This window comes from Wasmannia auropunctata, unplaced genomic scaffold, assembly GCF_000956235.1.
Source record: "Wasmannia auropunctata unplaced genomic scaffold, wasmannia.A_1.0 LD336059.1, whole genome shotgun sequence".
NCBI classification, from domain to species: Eukaryota; Metazoa; Arthropoda; class Insecta; order Hymenoptera; family Formicidae; genus Wasmannia; species Wasmannia auropunctata.
In genome coordinates, this window is record NW_012026831.1 from 440,961 (window position 1) to 468,288 (window position 27,328).

The 27,328-nt window shown below is 37.3% G+C and overlaps 1 protein-coding gene across 1 annotated transcript in view; it reads right to left on the reverse strand.

The window, feature by feature from the left end:
- The window catches only part of LOC105450647 (lachesin-like), a 366,968-nt gene that overhangs the window by 283,866 nt on the left and 55,774 nt on the right, over positions 1-27,328 (reverse strand). The window lies entirely within an intron of this gene.

The window sequence follows — 27,328 nt, forward strand, 5'->3', positions numbered from 1 at the left end:
GTGAAAGTACGTTTCTGACGCTTGAGTACGAGAAAAATAATGGGATAAAGAATTAAATGTATGGTCTCAAAAAATGTGCCTAGTGCTTAACTGTTTATCGTATTCTCATCTGAGCTTCCCTGCGATTATTCTTTATTCCAAAGTTAAAAATGAAGTTAAAAATAAAAGGATAACATTTTAATACAATTTTGAAAATCGTAAAATAGAAAATATTGACCGAGGAATATTTCGTCCACTTCAAAGGAAGTTTATTAGAAATGTTTCTAGAAATTACGGTCGCTATAAAAACTGTTAGAAAATTTGTTAAATTTAATAAATTTCACATCTCCCAGTTGGCCCATGTAATTTTTTTCTGTCGTTTTAATACAAGATAAATATGTTAGAAAATAACACAAACATTATATAAAAATTGACACAAAAAATGTAATACAATTTAGAAATAAACTTCTTTTATAGTAAAATTAACATATATTATAACATGTTATATATGTTATAATATGTTATAATATGTTATAATATGTTATAATATGTTATAATATGTTATAATATATTAACATATATTGTAATATTTGTTATTACATTAACATGTGACTTCATCTTTTATGCATTTATCTTACAATTTACATTTTAAAATTACATTATTTTTATGTCATTTATTAAATTTCACTTACCCATAAAATGTTATTTTAACACTGAAAAATGTTATATATTAATTTAACACAAAATATTCAAATAACATAATCAGATGTTAAATTAACACTCGGGTATATTAAAAATTCAATATAAAATTTGGACAAAGACTTAAATGGACCATTTTGAGTGAACATGAGTCGAGATACAAGCGGAAAATGTTTCCTACTGTATATTACTCTAAATGGAATGTATTTTAAATTATTAATAAATAAAATTACAAATATCACGTAAGAAATTGGATTTTTAAACAAAGTTTAGATATTTTTGAGACAGGCTATATATTAACTGAATTTCCCGATAACAAATATGTGATAACAAACTCAGTCAGAGATTGCAGATGAAATTTCAAACTTTTCATTATCACACAAGAAACGTGTAATCGCCGGAAATGCGCTTTACGTTCGAGCTTAGAAACGGCATCGGGCGAAACTTGGCGTGAAAGGCAAGAGCGAGTAGAAAGCTTTTCATTCTGCAGCTGTTGGCGCTCGAATCCAATAATTGATCGAATCAGATATACATCAACATTTAGCTACTGGATACACACTCTAAAGTATATCTACGTACATCTCAGCTACGTTTCTCGGAAAAACAAAAGAAAGGAGCACGAGAAATCGTCGTAGATTTATGAAAGCTACAGCTTTTGGCGTCTCTTCCTTTAGACCGATATTTTCGAAGTCGTTGATAGCGAGATTATATTTATCTTGCAGACGATCGACGAGAAGCGCTTACCAATTTCACTGTGAATATATTTATTTCACTTCGAAGAAAATAATAATAATCTACATACGATTCTCAATATAAATCAGAGAAGAATATTGCAATATACCGCCTGTATTGATAATCCTGTGGAACAAATTTCGATTTCTTTTTTTTGTAACACAAGTGTGAATAATCATTTCTGACGTATTTTTGCCTGCTGAATACAAATCCGTTAACTAAAGTTAAATATCATAAAGATAATATTCTTGTCACAGCAGATTTTATAATCTTCATGCTATATTGTATCTCATCACTTTCATATTGCTTTTTGATTTAATATGATCCGATTATATTATATAAGTAGAAAAGCACTTACTTATCACAAATGCAGTATTCTAAATTGTGTTCCGCAATGTAATCAGCGAATAAAATCTACAAAGATGTCATTTTATTGGTTGTTATAGCATCATATGTATCATGTAAAATTTTTTCAAAAAAAGTCTCAATACTTTTATATTGTTTACTATTACATATGTACACTCTATAATTATGTAAAAAATTATCACGTAACTAACTTGAAAAATTTTTTTATTAAGTATAACACACGCCCACAAATACAAATATAATTGACCTGACAAGAAGACTATAAAAAAGTTTTTTTTCTCTCACAATCAAATAAAGACTTCAAAATATATTTTTCGTGCCTTATATCGTGCTGAAATAATTTAAATAAGAAATAGGATTTCATAACAAAGCGAAAGAGATAATATATTTCGATAAGAGAGAATATACACACCTACAAAGATAAATATAATTCTCAAAAAGACTGTCTATAACAAATCTTTTTCTCTCATTGTCAGCCAAAATTTCGACCAACATATTTTTCATGCATTGTATCATACTGATATAATTTTATTAAGTAGTAAATAAGAACCCGTGACAGAGCGAAAGATTATATATTTTGATAAGAACGTGCTAGACACGCGCATCAATTTTATACGCGCGAAAAGGTTTAAGTCATGCGTGCAAGAGCTGTCGTAAATCTCAGGGCGTTATGAGGCTCGGATGGTTCCTCTAACGAGAAGGTAGCACACGTGAGCCTTCAAGCAGCTACACATACGACTGTAGCGTAGTCACGAAGCATGCTGTAAACGTCAAACGTCGTAGATAAAGAAGACATCTCGCGGCGATTGTGAGTCGGCGACGAGAATGACGTCGTTAAAAAAATAGCAAATGCGAATCTCAGCGGAAGTAATTTTTCTCTATTCGTTCGCGAATACAGAATTTGGATTGCAAATATTTTTAATAGATCGGAAAAGATAATTGAGTTGTAATGAAAATAAAATTGAAAGTAGTGAAATGTTTAAACAATTAATAAATATAATTACGACTGTATAAAGACCGCTTTATATAAAACAGACTTTAATATAAATCTGCAATAAATATCTACTTTTTATTGTGTATAATTATTTCTTAATACATTTTAAATAATTTTTTGGTAAGAAGGTAAAAATAAACTTCAGCTAGTATCTCCGTGAAAATGATTTTTATCAGATGTGACATTTCCACGGACAATTCTTTTGAAAATTACAAATTTATTAATTTTCATTAGTTAATAAATTGGTTAATAAATATATTAATTAAATTTATTAATATATTTTTGTATATTTTGTATATTAATTCATACAATGCCATTTTTAAATCGACATTGTATGAATTGCCATAGAATAATATTTATTGCGTAAGAATCCTTTTAGTTCTATTGTGGAAAAGACAATATGGTTAAACGCTCTCGTCTCAAGAGTCGCGCGAGGTCTCTTCCCGGCCAATCCCACTGATAAGCGTCTTTTCGCCGAACGTCGGCAATGAATCTTAGCTCGGTGTGTTACGGCGTAGTTCTAAGATTAACATTGATTTAAATTACAAATTTAACTACCCCCCGGGTTCATCCTAGTGCGAAACACGCGCAAGCATTCTGGGTCAACTAGGAGGGTCTGGTAGATGAGACGGTTAAAATGGACGAACTACTTAAAACAGTCTCTCTCTCTCTCTCTCTCTCTCTCTCTCTCTCTCTCTCTCTCTCTCTCACCCTCTTTCTGTCTCTGTCTTTCTCCATCTCTCATCTTCCTATACTGTCTTTCTACTCTCTTTCGCTATCTAACATGGAGAGTAGTAAGTCCATCGTGATGAGATTGTTCGAATAGCTTCCCGCAGATACGCTGAAACATTAATTCCGATAATAGCATTAACCGCGTGCCTCTCTACGGATCTTCGACTTTTTCTTGCACCTTCCCTTATCCATTTTCACGAATTTTCTAAAAAAAAAAGGAAAAAAAGGACGAGCGCGATGCCTCAATTTATCTCGACCGATTTGACTTTTAAAGAAGTTCGTCGAAATTTTTTTGCTCTTTTCGGCAAGAGGACTCGTGGCTATCGCCTTGGAAATCATCTTGCGCTTAACTGGCTTGAAAGATATTATAATATGGATATTGATTTAATTGCATTATTCATCACTAACTTTGTTCATTATTTCAAAAATTATTATTTTACATGTATGCTTATGATATTTCTAAAAAAAAAGGTACAATTTTCTTACACCTTTTAAACGTTAATTATAGATATTACATTAGTTGTTTTTGCAAAATTGTTCTTAAATTGAAAATATTACCACAAATTAATTGGAAATACCGAGAAACATCGCTGAAGAAATAACATTACAAAATGTTGTTTGCAAACTACTATCCACAAGAATTACTTAAGATTTAAAATAATTTAAGTTACGTAAGTAGATAATAAAATTAAAGCATCTTAAGATTTAATTCTCCATTTGAAAACTCTTGAAATTCTTCTTCGTTTCATTAGAAAAGAGGATCAAACATCGAGCTTAATCTTATAACATGTCGGATTTGGTACAGCCACGACTTCGTTCTGCTAATCGCGCGAATTACACGACAATAACCACTAAAACGTGCTCGTAATCGTGCTCCATAGCGACGAGAGAGACACGGAAGGGAGAAAGAGGGACTGTTGAATGGCAGATGCGCTGTTTCGGTTATTATCTCGGAATTTGCTGACATATGACCGCATACGTCCGTCTGCGTATATACACATGTAGACGCGCGCGCGCGCGCGAACGCACACATGTACGCATACATGCGCGCATTCATCATTGTCAAAACGTACATCTGACCTACGATCACGTCTCGCGGTTTTACTGACACTATCGATCGTTTTCTCCATTAGATTCGCACTGCAACCAATATATAATAAATAATTCGGCGACCTTTTGGCGCTATAAGGTCGCTGCTAAATCAGGAAAAGAGCAAAAATATTCATACACTCAGCATATTTAAATCAGTATTACGCTCTAGAGACGGTAAAATAAAACGACATTTCTAGAATGAGTTAATATCTAATATAATGAAAATTTATAAATTAAATCTTTTATTAATGTTCACAAAATGATCGTTAAACAATCGCACAAAGGGGAACAGCTTTGCTAAGATATCTAAAAATTTTGCCGGTCCTGAAAACAATTGAAGGAATTACTGTAGTGAGCTAAATCCACATTTTGTAACAATATATGAAGAAGACAAATTCAAAAGTTGAAATGATGAACTTCATTTCAGAGTTCATTTTCTCTCCGCTTTTATAAAACGTTATAAAATGTCGGTTAGTCTACTGTTGCAGCAAGCCAATTCAATTATGCTGCGGATATCAAAATGATTATATTGGACGCAAGCTGATTGCTACAATAGAATGTCAAAATTTTTCATAACATTATCATCATTCTCGAGCGTTCCAATTATATATTTTGTTTGTTTAACATACTCTCTAAATCTAAATCAGTGGAAAAGTTAATACTGATTGAATCAGTAATGCTTTGCACCGCTAATGAATAAGTGAAACAGAGCCGAATCCGCTGTGCAATTATAAAACAGCGAAGTCCATTGATTTGTCAACGATTATAGCATTATTCTTAATTCAGTTCTTCACGTTTGACTGATTTCTCAGTTGAATTTCATTGATTATCAGGTGACATACTTGAGACTGATGCATTCAATGAATAACCATTGATAATCAAAGATTATCTCTGATTCAGATTTACAGAATAATTATTTTCAGATCTGCGTTTAGCTTAAATTTTTAGATACTTTAGCAAAATCGTTCTTTCCATGTATGATCTTTCTGACAGTTCTAATATCCACGGAATATGCGAAAATAATCTTTTATGGTCAGTACGTAAATCACGAGATACGCGAAGCTGGCGAGATACTAAACAGGAGGGCTCTCGCATTTTATTCGGCACTGGAGTCGCGGTCCAGACGGCGGAGTGTAGTCGTGCGGTGGTTAATTAAGAAAAAGGGGCGACTGTTGCCCGAGCGTTACCGCCGCCGTCACCTACGACGCCGCCGCCGCCGCCGCCAACGACCGCGCGCGCCCGCGTCGGGGATTTAATTAAATCAACGCGCGATAAATTCGAAAGACGAATTCTCGGTGGCGACGAGAATGTATATATCCCCGTTATTTCTCTCCGTTCCACAACGTGGCTTTCCTCGTGAGACGGCCGTCTCGGCGCTCGGGAGATTAGAAGCGAGATTAGGGAGATCGCCATTGAGGAAGAGAGGGAGGAGAAAGGGCGCGAAACCGGCGATAAATCCTACTTCGATCTTATCGACGCTTTCTTTCCGCAAGGTCGAAATCGGCGTGAACGACGTTAAAGGGCGACTTCCGACGTTCCGAGTAACGCACGTTTGACGTTCCCCAAGTAATTACACAGCCTGAACCGCGATCGGCAGTAAGATATATGTGTTAATTACTTTCAATTTTTAAATCCAGCGTGGATTACGTATTGATGTAGAGGATATCGTGATAAATTCTCAATATTATTATGAGATACTTTCGAGATGTACCACGTCTTCTCGCGAAGAATATTATTTAACTTACTATTTAAGATTCAAATTAATTAATAATAATAATAAATGAAGTCGATTGATATGATAAATAACCAACTAACAATAGAAATAAATTTATTTAATCAAAGCAGATCTTAGTGACTTATAATATTTTTGCGTGAATTCTACTTCTTCTTATATATTAATTCCGCGCGTATATATTTATACACGCGCCGCACTATTATTTATTTTAATTTAAAAGCTTAATTTACCAAATATTAAATTATAAAATAATTATACGCTTTTACCTTCCTACAGAGAGAATAATCATTTTACGTAGATTTTAATACATCGTTACGCTACCATAATTCATTGACAAATCTATTTAATCCACGATATTAATATTAACGTAAAAAATCGACAACACAATATTAATATAACGTAAAGACATATAACAGAATAGTTGCATCCTTCTGTCTTTTCTGACTTTTGCAACGTAAATATCGGAATACCCTACATTTTCCAATTCATGCAAACTGCGCGCAAATTATAATATTTGTCGGTCTTGAAACCACGGTTCTTAAACTGAAGCTGGAGTCGTAATATCACGAATTAACTTTGACAAGCATTTTATTAATATTGATGCTATAATGAGCGTTTTAAAACAATAAAGAATTTATTCTGAAAAATATCACCCCAACCAGGGTTCGAACTAAATCTCCCTAAATCTCGGGATGAGTGTTACAGGCAAATTAATTAATCAATATCTTTCGTGGAATATATCGTGAATATGATTAATATACGTGATTAGTAGAGATCTGATTAATGATTACAAAACAGAGCGTAAACGTTCGCACATGTCTCTGCGTTAACTTCTCTACCATTGCAGGCAAAAATCCAAGTTGGAAATTGGTCGTTTGATTCGCATGCGCTTCCCTCGCCCTAGTCAGAGTAGCTCGATCAAAAGGATTTATGAACCAAGCGCGATAGCATGTAGAACCACAAAACCTGTTTTACAGAGGGAGAGAGAGACATTTACGAGAATATCGAACGAGACGGATATCGAGTCGTTACGATTTCCCACGAGCAAAATGTGAAAATAGACGGCGCAAAAAAGCGTATCCCGACAGAAATCTGCTGCTAACGAGATAGATCGATCTTGCAGACGCTTATACACTTCGGAACTCTCGCGACAAACTGAATTAATTCACCTCCCACCGTAGAAATTATTGAGTTAAGTAAGTTTCACCGCGCCAACTTTCTTCAACATAATTTTAATGGACACCGAGAGTACAACTGTGACTAATGTAAAATTTCAGACACTTTAAACGACATAGGTACTTACAATTAGTGTTGCCCTGTAACGGATAACGAGCAGCTTTGGAGCACCAGCATTAATCTAAAATTCTTTAGATCAGTGATGAGCAAAATGCGACCCGCCTGTCAATTTTTTGCGACCACAAGCGGTTTACAACCGAAAGTATAAAATCACATTTCCTATTTTATGCCAACGAAGTAAACATTAAGAAAAGGATGCGCGTTGCTGTTTCAGATCGTGTCATGAGATATTCTCTATCAATCCATTTCTTTTCTGCTCTCTTCGCACGATCCCTACTTCTGCTCAGTGTACAAAACCACACAATTAGGGGTATCGTAAATTTTTTTTTGAATTTCAAAGCGTACCGAATTAGTCGAGAGATATCGGCCACATAGAGACACTCGGCGGCGAAATGAAACGCCGTATCATGGGGGAGGGGAAAAAAGCGACCTCGTTTACATTCAGAGCGCATTCTCCGAGATCGAAACAACTCGCCGGAGAGGGTTTACGCGCGCCACCGCAACCGACTGCCTAAAAATAAACATAATCCGCTTTGTACGAATACGTGCGGGCGATATCGAGCGTCGGGATCGTCGATTCGCCGCGATTTCCCACGAGGAGGTGCCGGGACGGGCGCAGGGCGGTGTAGGGAAAAAGGGTATGGCGAAGAAAAGATCGATCGACCCGCAGATTTAGCGGATCCATCGCCAGGGATATGCAAAGCAGCCGCGAGACATGCCGTCGACCCTCGTTTCATCGGCCCCTCTGTCTTTCTCTCTCTGTTTTCCATCTCCCTTCCTCCCTCTGTCCTCGCCTTCTCGAAAATTCCTCCTCGCTCTCTCTCTCTCCCGACATTTGCGTTACTGCGTGGGCGGGCAGGTAGGTGCACTCCTGGCGGCGATTTTTGCGCGGCGGAAACCGCTATTTCAGCCCCGGCTAAGCTGAATTGCCGCTCCCGCGGGGGTGAACGAATGGCGGCGCGGGGACCGCCCGGTCGCAAACGTCGCGACAGAGTCGCGCGAAGGGGCGGCGGCGGGAGAGGAGGGACAACGACAAGAAACGCGCCGGGAAACGTATTGCCCCACGGCGGAAATTCTCCGGCGCCGCCGATGGCAAAAATCGCGCGCGGGTGCCGTGCGCCGCCCGGAGGGTATAGCCTTGAACTTTGCCCGGAGCCGTCGTCGATCTTCGCGCGAATTTCTCCGAAACCGTTTGATGGATAATGGCCCTATCGATCATCGGATAGTCGCGCGTTTGCCACTATATGTATCGGCATAAACATATTGCCGCACATTATATAGTTCGTAAGTCGTTAGCTGAGGGTGGGAGGCAAGAAAGGGGGAGGGAGAGAAGAAACACGTATGTACAGATGTGTCGTGCGGAATTTGCACGTGACACCGTGTGTAACCGATCGCGACTCAACACTTGAGGCGTAAATCACGCGAACTCGATCCTACGGGTCGACAGAGCGACTCACAATCAGTAATGATTACAGAACAGCGCGCTGAACTTCTCAATAGGCTCTAAATAATGGACATTTGTTAAACGAACGCTGATATCGAATATCGAAAGCATGATTCGTATCGTAAACGATACGTGTCCTTTATTTGTTTTCCGCGCTTAACCGAATATGACCGGAATAAAATGGCATATGCAAAATATGTCGATCTGTTCACCGCAGCGCTATTTAATTTTTATGCATATACGAAACGTCAAATGAAAATTGGAAATATCACTCTGTTTTACGGAAAGAGGATCAAACTTTGAATAATATATACACGAAATTCTTTCTCTCGCCGGTCTCAAAGCGCCGCGACCGGGCGTGATTAATTTAAATATTGAATCAATCAACCGACGGTATGAAATACGCGTTTCGTTTCGTAGCTTGATTAATAAAAATAGCCAAAGGAATCGGATTAATTTCATGACGGGAGTATCCGAAGCGCTGAAAGCAACACAGTATTTTTTCAAGGGGAGGATATTAGCCACGCAATTTCCGAATTTTACGGTCAAACGCAGCGTTTCGGCATCGCTATTATATCACTGTGATAAACCATTTCTCGTTTTTTGATTGCAATTACGCACATTTATAAGGTAAAGTTATTAAAGATATAAAAAATAATTTCAGTAAAAATTTTAATTTTATATATTTGTTAAAAAATATAATAATATGCTACTTGTGTGTGTGTGTGTGTGTGTGTGTGTGTGTGTGTGTGTGTGTGTGTGTGTGTGTTCCTGTAAATCTCATTATTTTTAAAATTAATACTATTTCTCTTATCTTACTTTTGTTCATTGATATTCCGTAATATTGTACTGATATTAAAAACAATCACAAATAAACAAGACAAAGCTTAAAAGCTTAATCTCTTTGTCATTGTATGAAAAATTGAGACGCTTACAGCAAAAGTAACCTATAACTGTCAAAATTCGATTTTCAAACTTAAAGCGTTATTAACTTATAAAATCATTAATGTTTTTAAATAAGAAACTCAATTTCGATAATTAGATATTTTTGCGATAAACGCATTAATTATATCAATATTTAAATGTGAGTCAATGGACAAGGACACCCCGCAAACGCGCGCGCGATGTACCATGCCTGAGCGCGCGAATTTCAGATGTCGTAATAGGATAACTTTAAATAATCGTTTATAATTTGAAAAGTATTATAGTCTCGACATTTTTGTATAAGAGTTTTTATCTTAGAATGCTCCCCAGAATCTGCTAGTGAAAGGACATACGACTTTTTTGGGACACCCTGTATAGAAGCGACAGTAATGAATTTGCAAATTGGAATCTATTAATTTAGAAATGGCTACTTAGGTGATTTCTAAATTAACACGAGGGAAGTACTTATCGCGAAAAGACGACGTATCATCGTCTCTGACACACAATGGTTGAACTACATTCATTGTTCAAACGGAAAAACGAAGAGAGTAAACAGCCTGATCAGAGAATCTCGAGAGAAACTCACAATCAGCCGCGCGAGAGAGCACGTCGGTCGCGATAAAGAATTAGCTACGCCGATTCGAGTTTTATACGGCCGAACGCCCGACGATATATCCATGCGGAAAGCAGGGAGCGCTAAGAGCGCTGCAGTTACAACTCTATGCATCGATATCCGATATATGTCCGAAATGTCGGATCAGAGGTCAGTTACCGAAGAGCACCGATCAATTCTCCCACGAGCAATCTCATGCACGATAGAATTTTCAAACACTTGCTCGTATTACATGTAACTTGTACTGCGCGAACTTATATTCAGGTTTAACAAATTTTTTGTATTAATTCTTATAGATTTAACTTATCGTGATAATGTTATCGAGGTGCTGTGTGTGTAATCCGCTTTCTCATTATGTTCTCGACAATATAAAACAGCTATTTTTATTCGTCATAATTCTAATATTTCTTATGGGTTTGTTTTAAATTGTACATACACTGAGAGAAGAGTGTCTAATATTTGTGATTATAATATTGCATAGTAAAATAATTATGGTTGAAACGTCCATTTTTTATAGTTATTATGATTATGTTAGTAATAATATATTTATTATTATTATTTTATTACAATTTATAATAAAATAATTAATAATTTATTATAGTAATTTTTATTAAAATAGATCTGCCAAATAAATACATAGTTGGTGTCGAAAATGACTATGACATTATCGTTAAATTATAGGAATTACAATCATTTTTTTTCTCTCAAGATTAAAGAATAAAACTCAGTTTTTTTTAGCAATAACGCCACGAACGAATACTATTTTATTACTAATATTTGAAAGAAACAATCTTTCTCCGTGAGTTAAGTTGCTTTATAACTTCAGTTACACTATCTTTCGCACAATCGCCAAGGCAATCCTTCGCCACGATTTAACGATCACTATCGACTCCAAAATCGATTTGCGCTTTATCTATCACACCTTTACCTGCTATTCGTTTTATACCTGTTATTTACTTCAAATCTACCTTCACGCCATTGACTACCATGCTATAGTAATGTAACTATCACTCACTTCTGTCTATAAGCATATAAATAAACCTATAGAGGAGCTGACACTATTTACATTGCTCTTATACTAATTTACAGAATAGAAATTATTATAAGTATACCACTATTAATTCTAAGATTCCATATATGATACATGCAGGGTTGGGAAATAACTAATTGTTACTGTAATGAAATTACAATTAGAATTACTTTTTTTCAGTAACTGTAATTTAACTTCGTTTTTCCATCTATAACTTAATTCAGTTACATCTTTTTAGTAACTGGTAACAAATTTAATAGTTATTTTATATATTTTAAACTTATTTGTTAATATAGGCTGTTGAATTACTTTTCTTATACTTTTTAAATAAAATTGTATAACATGTAAACCAATCTTTATCTCTGATGATCTTAATGATATCAATCAATGGTATTATCTATTTTGTTTAGTTATGGTATGATAATAGAAAAGTAACGATTCGTTACTTCTTGGGTAACTGTATAACATGTTACTTTTTAGAGTCGGTAACTTGTAACGGTAATTAGTTTTTTTAAGCAAAAAGCTGTAAAACTGTAACTAGTTACTTTTACACAGTAACTTTCTCAATCCTGGATACATGATTTCATATCAACTGTCTAACACATTCAATTGAATAGCCATTATTACCCATGTCATAATCTATCATTCCCTCCTATATGGAAAAGAACCGTCTCTTATCTTAGCATCTAAACGAGAGAAAGCAAAAACATATATAAAAACGATTACGAGCGAAGGGAGGCAAGGAAGGGAGACGATGGTGGATTGGAGGTCTGCAGAGAGGGGAGCCAGAGATGAGATGCGGAGAATAGTAGTCGGTTATACGTGACTACGGTAAGCGTGGTGTGTCCATGGAAGGTCGGTGCACCGCACCTAGGCGCCGCTACTCGGAAAGTACAGTGGCAGTAATGGTCTAGTAAATCACATTATATTGTTTCTTGAGGGGTAGGAGAAGGAGCCGTGGCGAGAGGTCCGTTGTAACAGAACACGAAGGGATCTGGGCTTTCCCTTTTCTCTCTCTTCCTCCCTCCTTTCCCCTCTCTCCACCCTAACTCTCTCCCGTGCTCTCTCTCTCTGGGAATTTGAAAGCGACGTCTTCCTCTCCACTAACCGGTAGCCACGGAGATTGCGGAATAAACACATATATATGTACACACACACATACACACAATTATAGATATACTTATAGATATACTCTCGTTACGATATATATGGATTGTTGAATAGAATGATACAGCTATGAGCTAATTGTAAGTCATACGTATTATATTCTGAATTCTCCTTTTCTTGTATATTATTAATATTATCCAAACACGATACCTTTATCTTCAATGTTGCTTATGAAGAATAATTTAATCAAGAAATATTTTTAATAGTGCATACATAGATAATTAAATTAAAATAAATTATCATTATAAAGAATATTACTTCCTCACAATAATAATGTGCACCAAGATGCCCGATTGCATTTAATATCAAATTTGTCGCAAACTGCATTGTCTTAATACTATAGTTCTATAATTGTCTCTTATTTCCTAAGGACTAGTATTTAACGAAATGTTATCTCTTACATTTAAAAAGAAACGTGACGAAACAGTATGAAAGGATCCTACTGCTGTCGCCTTGAGTGACTCAATACAAGCGCCGTGTGTAGTCTGGTATAAAAGAAGACTACTGGCCAACCGTAAACGTTTCCCTGGATAAAACTACATTGTGCACCATCTTTTAAAGCAGACTGCTACTTACTCCTCCTTCTTTCGGCGTCGAGTGGCGAGCAGATTGCACCGGAAAGGGACACCGCGCGTGAGAGAAGAACTGCCAATAGAAACGCAAATAAAAAGAAATAGAGAGGCCGAAAGATGAGATGTAACGGAAGAAAAATTATCAAGACAGAGAAGTTTGATGTAAAATAAAAAATTTGCATACTACTATAAATGTGCAAGAAAATAAAATATTTATTATTTATCGTTTTGCTTTCATTAAGCAGAGATTTATGTTCTTCCTATGTTTCGACTGCGCCGCATGAAAATCGTTGAAAATTTCATTACACAAAAATTATTAGAAACATCGAATAATACACTTTCTTAGAAAACAGCAATATTTAGGAAAGTTATAGTTATGAGCATAAATTGTTAAAATAAATACATGATACTTTCGAAAGTCGTGAGCTAAAAAGTTTGCGCTGAAGCCGCCCTTTCTTGGAGTTTTAACCATCGCCGAAGTGCTGATCATTGCAATTTTGAAAAAAGCATACAGATATAACGAAAACCACTCTGGTGGTAGCGGAAACTGTACGCGTTTACCGAGATGAAGGCATTCGCTGTATACCTCTATTCTTAGGTGGGATAGCCAGTGCACGTTACCTTCCTATGTTGAAAAGTGGTGAGCAGATTGCAAGAGAAAAGGATACCGCCGTACCTGAGAGCCACGCGGAGTCGACAGAGATAACGGCAAAAAGAGAACGAACAACGAACGGAACTGAAAGGGGCGCCTGATAAGGAGGTGAAAAGGAGGAAATGTCCACCAACAAGTGGGAACGGCAAAAGGAACGAAAAACGATTGCGAGGACCGCGAGGATAGGAAATGGAGGCGAAGAAGAGAACAAGATCTTGAACAGGGATATATCCCGAAAAAGAGGGGAAAAAAGGTAAGGTCCGGTGACGTTTATCGAACAAAACGTGTGCGCGCGCTAGAGAGAGAAAAAGAGAGAGAGAAAGAGAGAATAGGTTTGCTAGAGGATAAAACAGATTTCATCCCCCTGCGATCTTTTCTGAACTCTCATTTCATAAGAGCGAAAATATTCTGCGAAGGCGTTACTTTGGTATCGCCGGCAATAAAACGCAAAACGCCTTTGAAAGCACCGACCGCTCTCTCCCCTCCCCCTCCCCTCCCCTCTCCTCCCGCGCCAACGGAGCACTTGGCACCGAGTGAAAGAGAACGGCAATTCCTCGATGCAATGGGGCAACCGTAAACGTTTACCAAGGTAAAGGCTCTCGTTGTAGAATCTTCTCTCGACGGTGGCGGTTACGGAACGCGTCCCATTGCCCCCGTTGAGCCAAGGCAAACGCGCCACATCCCAGACAAGACGCAAGAAAGGAAGAAATAACACGGGATATGGATCTAATGAAAGAAGTGAGGATAAGAGGGAACACAAGGAGGCGAATATCTGGAGAAAGTGGCGTAAAAAGGACAGAAAGACGGAAGAAAACAAACTTAAACATAAATAACATAGAGGGAGTAGAAATTAAGAAAGATCGAACATGAAATGAGGAAATAAAGGGGAAAATAGAAAAGTAAGAAATAACAAGCTATGGATCTAATAAAAGAAGCAAAGATATGAGAGAGAGAGAGAGAGAGAGAGAGAGAGAGAGAGAGAGAGTAGAGTGTGTGTGTGTGTGTGTGTGTGTGTGTGTGTGTGTGTGTGTGTGTGTGTGTGTGTGTGTGTGTGTGTGTGTGTGTGTGTGTGCGCGCGCGCGTGAAATTGAATGAATGAGTGAGTAGATAAGTGAGTCGGTGAGTAAGTGAGTGGATCAGTGAGCAAGTGAGTGAGTGAGAACGCAGAGAAATAAACTAGCTATTAAAGAAGAAATATAAAGAAGTATAAGAAAAGGCTAAATAACAGGGATGTGGAAAACTAGAGAAACAGGGCGGGAGATGAAAAAGAATGCCGTTTGTAGAAATGAAGAGCGATAAAACGCAACGCAAAAGCGACGGCAGAATAAGGGATACGATACGATTCTCTCCGTAGTCGGGGACAATCCCTCTGAAAATTGAGGCGCCTCATATATATATATATACGAGCCTACTCTCTATCTCGCTTTCTCGTTTCCCGGTTATTACCTTATTACGTAACACGCGTAATGTCTATCTGAGGAGCGGTATACGCTGTGACACGTACATCGTAGGCTGATGTAGCGGGATGTACGCTCCCTTCATGACTAAGATCGTAAATGTTTCGTAACTTTGCAAGAACGGTTTAGCTGTAAAGATTGTAACCGCGGCTTAGCCCAAGCACCATAGATCCGCGCTAGGCTTTGGATGGAAAATGGAAATGAAGGTGCAAAATCACGGTCGAAAGATGGAAATCCACCGATGATTAAAAAATAACTTTCGGGGATAAAAGTGATCCGGGTACTACATCTCTCGTCCCAATTCAGTCCGCAAGGAAAAGTAGAAATACCCGACGATATTTGATTCGACCCAGAAACGATATCCAGTCGTCTGATTACATTGGAAGTAGTATTGCAAAGTGCGCGCATGTCCAATATTAACGGAAATGTTGAAGAAAGGAGAACGCGATGTAATACGGACCGCACATATATATCCGCACGTTTATTCCAAACTCTATATAAAAGCCGGTTACCTCGACGAAAATATTTCGCGACGATTTAGATTAACTGAAATGTCACGGAAATTAAAATAGAAATAAGATACTCTTTAATATTCTCATCTAACGTAATATCTACTGTTATTGGATAAAATAACAAAATGGCTTAATGATATATGTAATAAAGAGAGGGGAAATTCTATATATATAAAATATATGCATGTGTGTGTAATTAGCGTTAATTTTTTACGGGCTTACGAAGTTTGTACGCTTTAATCATTTCAATGCGCGCACGATATATTTAATGCATAAAACCGTATAGTAAAATTAAAGAAACGTAATGCACAGCAGAGAGAAGCACCCCTAAGGGTATTATTCCAAAAGATAACTTTGAGTAAACTTTCTAAAGTAACTCACTTAATTATTCAATTTAAAGTGTCTATGAGGAAAAGAGTACAAATACATAAAGTTACTCTTCGAGAGAGAGTAATCTCAAACTTTTTTTACCATGTTAATCAGCTCGGATCATTTATTAGGACTCATTATTTATATCTGAATCCTTTAATTAAAAAGTATTTCCGCGCGTAAGCTACGCGTGCAAAGTAAAAAATTTCATCTTCCTTGTGGCTAAGAAATATCGTTGCAGTAAGCGATTCTTGTTCCAGGTTGTTTTCGCGACAGAATATCTGATCGGAACTATTTCGCTGCAAAATATTTTTGTTGACTGGAAAATATATTAACGTTATATTTATGTATGAGTACTATATACAAATTCTATTTCATTTTGAGAATGTATGTCCAGTTTTAAAACATGATCGAAATCAATATAAGATAGATTTTAAACATAGAAACACGAAATATTATGTCGAAATATATTAGTGAAATTTACAAAATTGGTCTTATCACTTTTGTAATACTCTATTTATATAATATATTAATTATTCACATTATGCGATAAAATAATTTCGATATGTTAATTATGTCTTATTACATTGGAAAACGTCTTAACACGGCTGCAAAATTTATTCAATTTAATACATTTTACATTTTTCAAAGGATAAACCAAAATTTCTTGTGTTAATTTAACATAAGATGAATATGTTATGAAGTAACACAAATTATGTAAAAATTAACACAAATAATATAACATTTTGACACAGTGTAAAAATATATTTTTTCAGTAAAATTAACACTTATGTTAAATTAACACGTACATTCATCTTTTATTTATTATCTTAGAATTATATTTTAATACAACATTATTGTTATTTCTTTATTTCTCATAAATGGTATGTTAGTTTTTAACACTAAGAAATGTTAAATATCAACTTAACACAAAATATTCAAATAACATAATCACATTGTGTTTTTTCTTAACTAAACATAAAATTTTAACAAGAATTTGGATGGATTGTCTTTGACATAAGTACAAAATATTTTCCATGTATCTCGATTATTCTTCTATCTCTTATTTTTCTCTTTTATATAAAAAAAATATATATATATTTATTTATTTATAATATATATACATATTTCTTTATATTTGTGTGACAGCTTTTTTTCGCCCTTATTATCATTACGATAATATCAATCTATCTCTCGACCAATGCGAGAGCATTTCATAAAACTCAACGGGGATACTGCTATACAAAGCGATTGCCGATAACGTCAAGGGACAGATATTTAATGGTCTCGGGTTGGTTCGGGGATATCTGATATTTAAGATTATTACTCACGCCTAGCTCATAAATTTTAAACGAGCGTTGCTTCTGCCGCAACTGCCGCAGTTACCCTGCAGTGCCTTCCCCTACAGCGCACCTAAACCGAAGGAACTCTATGACTCCCGTTTCTCCCGGAGTTTCCGGCAGGCCGTGTGATCGGCGACTTGCGGACACCGAGAGCACTTCCCCAAGTTTGCGGCGTAGTCTTAACGAGGCAAGACCTCCCCGCAGCCGAAACGACTCATCCAGCCGTGGCTACCGGGTTAAGACGCTCTTTACAAACTGGATTTCACACGTGCGAACGTTCGCCGGTTGGTTGAGTCGCCACAGCTGTCCCAAAGTAAACCGACTTACGAGAGAAAATTTGTTTAAACCGTTCAAACCGTTCAAAGTACATCTCCTTTGCTTTTAATCAATTAGGACAATTCAAACTTAGTGATTGCTATTCCAGCCGCAAATCTAGAAAAAAATTTTAGCACATCAATAATTTACAACAAATACAGACTGTAATATAGTAGAATTGTAAACATAAGACTTAATATCCTTGATAAATAAAAAATCACCAGCCGAAAACTAAATGTTATAGATTCGGGGAAGGGGATTCTTATATAGATGCATATTAGCATCAAAAGATATTAAATTGCTCGTCAATTTAATTAGTTACAAGTAGATTCCGGCTTCATGAAAGAACTGTGTTTCAAAACCGATAAATATTGCGACGTTTTGTATGTGGTTAAATATTATAAAAATTAATACACACAAACACCTGTGTCGGTTCGATAGGTCTTACTTCAATATATTTGATTTAATTTTACGAGCTTTTTATCCTTCAACTTAAATATTATTAATTATAATTAAATTATAAAATGTGGGTTGATTAGATAGTGTAACAATTATTTTCACTTTTTATTTTTAATAAAGATATATCTATATTAGCTAATTTTTTAAATCAGGAATTAAACTCTGAATTATAAATTAAAATTTACTGAATCTTCTCTCTAACACATAATTACGTTCCAGATTATAAAGCACCGTATTACCGATAGAAATGTCGGCATTAATTGTCATTATATAACACCATAGAGAGACGAAGAGATTTCGCCATTGAAACAATAAAACGTTTTTTAGATTTATCCGCGCTCACATCGCCAATTCTTTCTTTTTTTCTTCAGTGTGTGCAAAAAAAATGTATAGCCTCTCTTTATAACTTTTACACCTACTGCCTGTTTTACTGACCGTTTGCAGTATGGAACTTTCTTCCCAACCAATATTACCATATATATATATCTCCTTCTTCGATGTCACTTCATTTGAATGCCCGCGCGTGCCGCGCGGCCATTACGAAATGTTTAATTGAAAAGCCATGGAGGAGAGTAAGTACACACGGCGCTACATCATTGCACATTTGCGCAATAGGATTATAAAGTTTTGCAAAAGCGCCATTTCGCATGCATCAAGGCAGAATTAATTACAAAAACGGACAGGGGAGAGTATACGTGTCCTCTTATCTTGAAATACGCAATTTACAGCGCGAGAAGAGTTAATTTGGTTTACTTTTAATATCTCACATACGAGAGCGCGCATAATCTAAAAATATTTCGAATCTCCTATACGCGCGCGAATCTCAACTTTATGATATGCCCTCCCTCTCCCTCTACCAACAAAGCGGTTGCGTTTTTATTTACTCGGAGCGTTCAACGGTTTTTCTTCCCCCTCCCCCCCCCCCTCTTCTGCAGCCTTTTATTGCCTAGCCTTTACCATTGCGCCCGTAATATCGTTGACGTAGGCGAGAGAGAATGGAAAGCACGTACTAATTGTCAGAATATACACGAGCTCTCTGTTCCAGGAACATAACACTCCGTATTAAAATTTACCATGAAACGCCGCATGTATGTACGTTCGCATCGCGTCTCGCGCGCGCGTGTTTTTTACTTGAATGGATAACTTATTTAAAACCGCACGCCGCACGACGATCGCGAACGGCGGGCGAATTCCTGTTTCCAATCAAAATCGGAATTGCGCATCACACGCGAAAACGATATCGGGGGTTGCCTCCTCTAGAAACTCGCTAGGAACTCGCGGAGTCGGAGAGCTGATTTCCCGTGCGCGCGCTCGCAGAGGCAATTCACGAAACGCAAACGCGCGGACCGCGCAAACTCGCGTACAAAGGAAGATTTGAAATCTCGCGACTTTGCGCGATGGTATTTAGTTTAGCAGAAAGCCGCCCCTGCCTGGGCTTTCCGATATTCTCGTCCGCAAATCCGACCGAGAAACTTGAAATTTTCTCCCGAAGCGCGCTCCGCGGCACGCAGTAACGCAGAGCAGAGGCATTCCCGAGATTCCTGCTTACCTCGCGCGATCGTTCGACAGGTATTTGACGGGGCCGTATTTCGTATGTTGGAATATAGCACGGCCACACACGGGGGTGATCATCATTCACCCCCGTTTTCAACCGTATATAGTCCGTTGATGCGCGCAATCGAAACCGAGAGACTTCGTTCCCGTGCCCGGAATCGAAAGAGAGCAGCTATTACCGGCGAAATTGAGACGGTGTAATTAAGCGGCGATCGCCGAACCGCACTGGGTAATAACAAAAACCACAAATCCGAATGCATCTGTGATGCGCCGTTGAAATGTACGAAATGTACGAAATGTACGAAATGCACCAGAAATATCGTCATTTGCTTCTGTATTCTTAAGCTCGACCTCTCACATCTGCTCATTTTCATTCTTCAGATATGTTTGGAACTAAACGATACAATATCACTTGGAGCTTTAATACAAAAATAAATCTTCCTTAGAGAATAAAATTGAGAGAATAAAATATATCTCAAAATAATTCTTTCTTTCAGCTTTTCCAGTGTTTCGAACTTAACAACATTTTTTCGCGCACGTAGATTTTAATTTTTTCAGCTTCTTCTTTTTCTTGGCCTGAATTATATTTGTTATACTAAATTTTATTTATATACTAAACAATACAATATTGGTTAGAACATTAATATAAAATAACTCTCTCTTAGGAAATAAAATATATTTTAAAATAATTCTTTCCTTCAGCTTTTCCAGTGTTTCTGACTTAACATTTTTTGGCGTAGACTTTAACTTCTTTATTTTCTTCTTTTTCTTGGCCTAAATTATATTTTGCTCTTACCTTTCTTGAATTATTAACCTTTCTTTTTCAACCTCGCAAAAACATGTATTTACACGATATATTTTTGAGCAATGATTAATAATTAAAGAAAGGTAAAAGCAAATATAACTCAGCCTAAGAGAAAGAAGAAGAAGTTAAAGTCTACGTGCATTAAAAAACTTTGTGAAGTTTTGAGAAACACTAAAAAAGCTGATTGAAAGAATTATTTTGTTTCTCAATGAAGATTTGTTTTCTTGATATTCAAACGATATATTGTTTAATTCCAAATAGAACGAAAATGAAGTTGTAAAAAAGTGAGTTTAAGAACTCAAAAGTAAATGTATAAATAACGTAAATAAAGTAAATGTATATAAATATATCTGAATGTCCGTTATGTTGCACTCCGTGAGTTTGCTAAACTCAAACGATTGCGCAGATCGGTCATTCCTGCGAGGGAGAGGGGTGAGAGGGAGGAGCAAATTGAGGATAAAATCTAGTTACCTATTCGATCTGAACTCTGAAGTTCATTGCGACAAAATGTTATACCTCTGCAAATAGATATAACCTATATATTCTATCAATTAGATACTCTGTGTGTGGCCTGCAGATATCGCCGACATCGCAAACATTTCAAAATTCATTTGTTTTTCTTCCATTTAAAACATTCAATGGGATGAGCGATGAATATTACAGTAGGTTAATAGCAATATTGGTCGTTGTTAATTGTATTGTCGTAATTAGAGCCGCGATATTGGTATTCTGAGGAATTCCTGAAGCTTGATGCACCATACCGCGCGACATAATTTACGGAAATAGCTTTGCGATCGCGGTTGACATAGCTTTGATAATCTCATTAAACGCTGCATGCTGCGGTCTGAGCACACTCTGCAAATTTATTTTGTGTCACAAAATATTTGTGGACCGTTCTGACGGGAGATTTTTTTAAAGAAATTTAGAAGTCGCAATAATAGAAACGGTAAAGAGATACAAATGGCAAGCGAATACAGGATTTAATTATTCTTATTTACGTTTAATTATAATTATTTACGTTTGATATATTTTGCGGAAAAATGCCATGTAAAAACCATTTCTCCGCAAATTAGTTTTATGTGAAATCTTTTTCAAGGAATGTAGGGTAACACACGTCTTTTTCTCTAAAAAATTTTATCAGAATACAAAGCGGGAGATAAACAGAAAAAATATGCGCAAGATAATGTAATTAAGTTATCGACATATTTGAATAACAAAACAATATGATAATATTTATAATTGCGATAGGATTAATAAGTTCTAAATTGATAATTCTTTAAGTTTGTCGCAGTGATCAGTCAAGATACTTATTAGCATTGTTATTATTAAATTGAAGATCAATTTAATTGCGATCTTACTATTTCAGCTTTAGTTTATGATTGCGTTGCAAGTCCAACAGTAATTCGGCGCGCAATTTAATTGAATAACTGAGAATTGTATTTAGAATTCAGAATAGAAATAGAAATTATTAGGCATACCAAGATCCAGCCGTTGAAGCTTAAATAGAGGCTTTCCTCTATTTAATTTAAACAATTTTTTTTTAATAACAATAAGTAGAAATGGACCAATAAATGACTAATACAAATAAGCGAAGAGCGCGTTTTTGATTGCATGGTACCTAATAATATTTTTGTATAAATTTTTACTATTTACAATTTTTTCATAATTTTTAATAATTGTTAGAAAATCGTTGTGCTGCTGTCTTTATTTGACAGTCCAAATTGTACTATTTGATCCTACATAAATTGCCTTATTACATAAAAATATATTATTCCTGTCGTTTTATTAGAACTAAACGAAACGGTAGTGTGATGACACTGTGGACTCTATTGGTGCAACATCGCGTCTCATCACCATTACATGGTGTCCAGAGAAAAAAAATATGTTACCTTACTTTTCGGAGAAAACCCGGATACTCTCGCGCAAAGTATCCCGTGCGCAAACACTTTTAGTCACGAGACTCCGGCGAACGTGAGAAGTAAAGCAATGAACGTCGCCGAAGGAGACGGAACGGGCGGGGGGAGGGAGAAAGGGCAAGAGCGCGCGAGGGCGTCTCGACCGAACGATAAGTATGATAAGCCGTGGTGCAAATCTCACGAATTTCGACTGTCGCATATAATTTAACGACCCGAACCATTCCGTTCGGCGTTATCGTCGTCGATTTGCAAAAGAGTCGTCGTCGACGACGAGGAGGGCGGGTAACTAGCTGCGACAACGGCGCAGCCTGGCGTCGCGTCGCTGTGTTTGCGCCCCTGGGCAACTTACAGCCGGCACACGACTCGATAGCGATTTGAGAAAATGAAACCTGCGCTCCGAAAAAAAAAATTACTGTTATTCGTCCTTCCCGGCCCTACAAAACGCACGCCGTCGCGCACCTCCTCGTTCCACGCGACCTCGTTTCCCAAAACGATTTGAACCATATTGCCAACGGAAAGCATTGTTTTCCTATATATGTATATATACTATATATATATATATATAGTATATATACATATATATAAGCGCACACTGGGCCAGCAAGAAGCATAGCCTCCCTCCCGTTACTTAACAGGATTACGTTGGAAATAAGGGACCGCACGTTCTCTCGTACGTGCTTATCCAATTCCCGCGATGTTTTCGCGTGAGTACGCGGCGGGTCATTCTCGCTCGCTGCAGCGGTCATTACCACTTTCTAAGCGCCGGAGTTATTAAACAGCTCGCATCGAATCGCACCAACTGATCCGGATTTGTTCTCAGCTGCGTACATATCGCTTTGCGTAAACCGAGAAATACATGTTACTATGCCAAATATTTGAATTACACGATCAATATTGGCAATTATACGTCAAATAATAGTTAATAATAAATTGACTAAATCAAATCAAGTAAATAATAAAAGTACGTTATAAGGAAAAAAATTACAAAAATTCAAAATTACACCTACATGACGTATCAAATAAGCTATTAAATCTAATTATTAAGCTTATGCGGTCATCTAAATAACAACAATATTTAAAAAAATAATATCGTAAACAATGGTAAGTTAAACTAGACCTATTCTATAGATCTACTAGAGTTACAGCTGTAAACAACCTAAATAAGTATATGTGTAAAATCACAAAATACGAGGCTAGTACTTAATAATAATATTCCCCCCCTCCTCCCTCTCTCTCTCTCTCTCTCTCTCTCTCTCTCTCTCTCTCTCTCTGTCTCTATCTAAACTTTTAAATGTATACATACATTTTTAGTTTTTTACGTTGAACATTATCGGACTTGTAATGAAATCATAAACTGAGGCTGAATGTGTTCGACGTGCAACTTATAGAATTAAAAATTTATTTGAAATTTACATAGAGAAATATCATTAGACACCGGCCAAGATCTAGACTCGAACACATTTGGCGTTTCTATAGTGTTATAATATTATAAAATTTATTTCGTATTTTTAAACAATCTCTTATATATATATATATATATATATATGTATATGTATATAATACCACCAGCAAGATTTTAAAAATCGACAAAAGCTAAGGCAATGGTTGGCATTTTAATTAAGCTAAAATGGAAGATCAACCAGTATGAACGAATCAGAGCGCAAAGGGACGCAATATCTTCTCCGACTCGGCTTACGGAGCACGTAGTGTCGCAGTCAAGGCTGACCTACATATAGGCTGCACCACTGTCTGATCCCATGCAGACCTGCTCCACTAGCGCTGGCTTAACGCCGGCTGTCAGAGCTCGCGCATTATACGGATGGCATTTTATGCCTCCGGTCCTCGAAAGTCTCTTTCCAATGAGTACCATATATTCGCGCAGGCCAGACTACCAAAAGAATCAATCAAAAGCATTCAAAATGCTCGTTTTACATCATTGAAGAGGCAGAGTTATAGATAATGATTGACTTCACATTCTTTACTTGTTATTTCAAAGGAGTAATACGAGATCGATCGTATTTGGTAATTGAGTAACACGCGGAAATAGGAAATTATAACGCTAGCCAGTAACGCTAATACGAAAAATAATTGCAATTAATGGAACGTGATTATAGGTATACATATATTTGCGTAAAATATCAAAACGTTAACTGATGTTTGCAGTTAAAACAAATACAAAGTAAATCTTAGTATCTATATAGTTTTTTCTATACGATAATTGTGTATAGTACATAAATAAATTAATCAAATGTATGGATTCATTTGTCACGGCATTAAATTTATCGACCAATTGCAGCCAAAAGGGGAATTTCTCTTAAAAAGGTTAAGAACACTCAATATTCTATTTACGCGATATTGCAGCTACGCAGACATCGAAAGGACGTATTTAAATGAGAAGAGTGGAAAGAGAATAAAATTGTTGCGACTCGTTGTCACGTTTTTACGATAACTCCGATGGGAATCTCGGCGATTGGCCAATCTCCGAAGACAGTCGACAGCGCGTGACTGCCGCTTATCGGATGAAAATCGTGCGAACAAAGAAAATCGACATTATATGACGTTCGGAGCTCAGCGAACGTTCCGTCGGAGGGTCCCCGAGGAATTTAATGCGAATGATCCCCGGTATCGCCGCCAGTTGGAAGGCGTCGGTGTCGAGAAATAAGGCGCCTCTGATCGATATCTTATTTTTTTTTTCTCCCGCCATCATAAATCGGACGTGAACTGCTCCCCGGGGAGCAACTCGATGATCGAGAAAGTTTTGCAGATTGCTCCGACGTATTTGTCCCAGTTGCTCTTACAAAGTTACTCCCCATGTCTCTACATACGAGACAAAAGATTTAGAGAAGTCACATGTGAATTTCTTTCGTTGCACTTTTCATTCGCGTTAACGTGAGAATTTTATTCAAGCTATTGTTGCAAGCAACAAAATCATAAATTTAATAATTTTACGTATAAAGAAAAAGTGAACTATACATAGATATGTTTAGAAATATTTTAACTTTTTTTAAATATAATACTTTTGACGAATAAGTCATGCATGTGCGGAGTACTCTACTGTCTGCGGCATACTTCAAGTATCGTAAATACTTTTAAAAATCAAATATTGAGTATTGAGTATCTTATAAAAATGAAAGTATATATATTATATTCGTGTCTTGTAAAAATAAAAGAGTATATTATAAAATCTTACAAAAATATTGTCGTGTACCGTATAAACACGTCCATAGCGCTCACAATATTACTGGACACGTGTTAACACGTCTAAAGTACTGAAAGGATTAAAGAAAAAAGTAGATAAACAAAAATAAAAATTTTCAATTTGTAATATTTAACAAAGAACACGAAGAATACGGCTACAAATTTCTTCTCGCGGAACTCGCGCGATCGTTATGCACGATGAAAATGTATAACGAGCAAACGTGTAGCCGCGTATATGCAAAGTTCGCGCGCGCATCGATTATCGCGGCCACCGTGTCGGCGGTGCGGCGACGCGAGAGTACCCTCCTGCCTCGCGACAATAACGTAAATCGTTGAAACTGTCGTAATCCCCGCGCACGAGCGAACTTTAACAATTATATTTAATACGATATAGGTCCGGCAGAGGCACGGGTGCGCGCGGGTACCCGCCGCGAACCGCGTCTCCGCCCGGATGGCGAGAGCGAGAGTCAGATCAAGCCGGCGCGCGGCGTCGCGTCATAAGCCATAGATACCCCCGGCGGTACCTCTATGCCAGTTCGAAACTCATACCGGCCGCGCGTCGGCGTTTCTCGCGGTGCGACCACCAACCCCAGGTGAAATCTACTCCTCCACCCTCCCTTCCTGCCACCCTCTTCTGACCTGCCCCGGTTCCCGTTCCATTTTCACCCTCTCTCTCTCTCTCTCTCTCCCTCTCTTTCTCTCTCTCTCTCTCTGCGCCAGCCACCACCTCCCCTATCCACGTTCCTGTACCGCTATGCGGCAAAGTCTAATCAAATTTAATAACTTTTGTGCTACCCGCGCTTTGCCCACCCTGTAAAGCCGACCTTCCTCCTCCACCTCCTCCTCCTCCTCGTTCTTCTTCTCCTTCTGCTTCTCTTCCTCCTCCTTCGTTCACTCTTCCGCGATTTTCTCCTCTCCTCGTCTACCTCTCATTCTTGTTACTCTATTTCTCATTGTCCGGCTGTCTATCTCCGTTCTACCGCCGTGTCTCCGCTATCTACTTCCCCGCTGCGGTCTCTTCGTCACGTTATAAACTTGCACCTCTCACGGCGGAACCACTGAGTACCGCAGATTTATGACGGCGACATGCCAGACCTGCTGAAACAACCTCCCGCCCGATCTACTCGCGACTCCATTTTCAACGACACGCTCGCTCGTCTATTCGCATTTTCCTCCCCTCTTTCTTTTTTATTTTGGTCGTCTGCCGTTTCGTAAATTGTGTCGATAACATTGACCGTATCTTCTCCGCGGCGAACGGGACATTTCCAAAATTATTCGTCGATACGCTCGTTTTTTTTTAGTCGTCGAATAACGATTTATTCGGATAACGTCGCCGATTTTTATAGCCATTCTACTTTGGAACTGTAAACATC